This window comes from Mustela erminea, chromosome 6 (genome assembly GCF_009829155.1).
Source record: "Mustela erminea isolate mMusErm1 chromosome 6, mMusErm1.Pri, whole genome shotgun sequence".
In the NCBI taxonomy this organism is placed as follows: Eukaryota; Metazoa; Chordata; class Mammalia; order Carnivora; family Mustelidae; genus Mustela; species Mustela erminea.
The window spans coordinates 63,527,106-63,530,694 of NC_045619.1; positions in this window are offsets into that span (position 1 = coordinate 63,527,106).

Genomic DNA, 3,589 nt, shown 5'->3' on the forward strand with positions numbered 1-3,589 from the left:
TTGTCTAGGTTGATTAAAATTTACACTGCTCAATATTGAAGTTTCCAGCCAAGATGAAAAACAATAAATGTTAAAAATCTATGACTTAGAACCATGCTACTTGCATAGGCAGCAGTATCCCGATGCCAAACTTGTTTCTCTGTGGTCAGGTCGTAGCTTTGAGCTGCTCAAGAATGGATCTCACATCTTGTTGAAATGGATTCTCTCTTCTTACTTGTCATCCAGGTCTCAAAAGTGTGATTTGTTACAATTATTTTATATTTGAATCAGGTTTGTCTTGCTTATCTTTTTCCAGAATTTCTATTTCACCTTTCTGCTGTCCTTATTGACTGAAGTCATGTGAGTTTTCTTTACATGGACTATTTATTCCATACATATTTTTTGGTATCTAATCAGTTCCTTTTCTTCAAGACTATTTTTCCTTTAGGTGTCACTCAACTTATGTTCTTATTTTAATGTTGTATTTCAAGGTCTCCTAAGTGCACATACCAAGTTACCATTTCTGTTTTGCTGGAACTCTAGGTGAACTTCACTATTGTGGGTATAGCCTTCTTTTATTTTACTTTTCACTTATATTCCTCTTATTAATATGTTCAGACCACATCCTTAAAAAGAAACAAAGATAGGGAAAGAAGCAAACAGATAGGAAGATTCACATAGGGTGGAAGACATAGGAGAAGAGAAAACATAGGAGGTAAAATTTCTGTCTGGTGGTCTTGGTAAACAGAGAATTTTAGGTTCCAAATTGTATTTTACAATCAAAATGTTAAAGATACACCACAATTTTATTTGTAGATTCCACTCTGATGAAAATCTGATGAAATTCTCCTGTACTTTCTCTCTAGAAACAATGCTCTGCATTTCAAAGTTAGGTATCATGGGGTAGATTTATTTAGTTATATTTTCCACTTATTCTCAAGGGCACTGAGCAGTCCCCTTTATTGTGAAATTTGTGGGGTGTTTTTTCCCCTCAGCTTTTATAAATGACTTCTCTTCCTGCTGTAGGTATTTCTCCTTCCCTGTTTTTTTCCCTCTTCTCCGAAGCTCAAATTCATGCCATTCATATATGGACACTATTAGAATACTGCATTAGGATGCTTTTCTCTCAAAATCAATCTCTCTTGGTCTTTTTTTAACTCTGAATAAAATTTCCTTCTTATTTTTGCATTTTTTAATGTTTTAAAATTTTTAATTTACATAATAAGTATACAATTTTAAACTCTCTTCCCCACCCCATCCTACTTTTTTTGTAGTATATTTTGTATAATATTTGGCGTTATGTAACTAATACATTCCTGAGTCATTCTGAAAATGGGAATTTGAAATGTTTACATTTTCTCTTAAAGCCTGCAATTCTAAATGTTTTCATTGCTTTCATGCTATTAGTTCTTCTTGGTCATTCCTTACTCGGCTGCTGATTTGCATCATGGGTGTAGCAATAAGATAATTTAGATTCTGGAAGCAGCATCTTCCTTCCTGATTTGTATTTTTCCCCAGCATTCATAATCAGCAACATTCCAGGGGCCAAGACTTGGATGCTAGCCTTGAGATTTGTCATCCTGACTACTTTTTTCTTAGCCTTCATGTCTTAATCTCTGACCACTTCCCTGATTCTGTGGAGCTTCTAAATCCCAGGACTCTGTACCTGTTATTTTATAATAAAATTTAATTAAAATTATACTAAAATACAACTGACCTGCATCTTACAGAAATTTGATGAAGCAGAAGTTTGATCTAAATAGTCGAAGCTTCACTCAGCATAATCTCTTCCAGTCCCATCCATGTAGATACAAAAGTTGGGTATTCATCCTTTCTGATGGAATCATAGTACTCCCTAGTATATATGGACCACATCTTCCTTATCCATTTGTCCACTGAAGGGCATCTTGGTCTTTCCACAGTTTGGTGACTGTGGCCATTGCTGCTGTGAACATTGGGGTACAGATGGTCCTTCTTTACACTGCATCTGTATCTTTGGGGTAAATACCCAGTAGTGCAATAGCAGGGTCAAAGGGAAGCTCTATTTTTAATTCCTTAAGGAATCTCCAAATTGTTTTCCAAAGTGGCTGCACCAACTTGCATTCCCACCAAGAGTGTAGGAGCATTCCCCTTTCTCCATATCTTCTCCAACACATGTTGTTTACTGTCTTATTAATTTTGGCCATTCTAACTGGTGTAAGGTGGTATCTCAATGTGGTTTTGATTTTAAATCTCCCTGATGGCTAGTGATGATGAACATGTCTTCATTGGAGAAGTCTGTTCATGTGTTCTGCCCATTTTTTGACATGATTATCTGTTTTGTGTGTGCTGAGTTTAAGGAGTTCTTTATAGATCTTGGATGTCAACCCTCTGTCTGTACTGTCATTTGCAAATATCTTCTCCCATTCCATGGGTTGCCCTTTGTTTTGTTAACTGTTTACTTCACTGTGCAGAAGGTTTTGATCTTGATGAAGTCCCAAAAGTTCATTTTTGCTTTTGTTTCCTTTGCCTTTGGAGACATATCTTGAAAGAAGTTCCTGTGGCTGATGTCGAAGAAGTTACTGCCTATGTTCTCCTCTAGGATTCTGATGGATTCTTGCCTCATGTTGAGGTCTTTTATCCATTTCAAGTTTATCTTTGTGTATGGTGTAAGAGAATGGTCGAGTTTCATTCTTCTACATACAGCTATCCAATTTCCCAGCACCATTTATTGAAGAGACTGTCTTTTTTCCACTGTATATTTTTTTTCCTACTTTGTTGAAGATTATTTGACCATAGAGTTGAAGGTCCATATCTGGGCTCTCTCCTCTGTTCCACTGGTCTGTGTGTCTGTTTTTAGGCCACTTCCATGCTGTCTTGGTGATCACAGCTTTGTAGTAAAGCTTGAAATCAGGCAACGTGATGCTGCCAGTTTTGTTTATCTTTTTCTTTCTTTTTGTTATTTTTATTTTTATTTTTCATATTCTGGGATAAATGCACAACTTAAGTCTATAAAATTTAAAATATCAGGAAAAGCCTACAAAACCCTTATAACATATGCCACATAGTATCATAATATAAAAATATACTTGGTGTCCAAACTTTGTTTTTCTTTTTCAATATTTCCTTAGCAATTTGGGGTCTCTTCTGATTCCATAAAAATTTTAGGATTGTTTGCTCCAGCTCTTTGAAAAATGCCGGTGAAATTTTGATTGGAATGGAATTGAAAGTATAGATTGCTCTAGGCAGTATAGACATTTTAACAGTATTTATTCTTCCAATCCATGAGCATGGAATGGTCTTCCATCTTTTTGTGTCTTCTTCAATTTCTTTCATGAGTGTTCCGTAGTTCCTTGAGTACAGATCCTTTGCCTCTTTGGTTGGGTTTATTCCCAGGTATCTTATGGTTCTTGGTGCTATAGTAAATGGAATCAATTCTCTAATTTCCCTTTCTGTAATTTCATTGTTAGTGTATAGGAAAGCAACTGATTTCTGTACATTGACTTTGTATCCTGCCACATTACTGAATTGCTGAATGAGTTCTAGTAGGTAGGGGGTGGAGTCTTTTGGGTTTTCCTTATAAAGTATCATGTCATCTGCAAAGAGAGAGAGTTTGACTTCTTCATTGCCA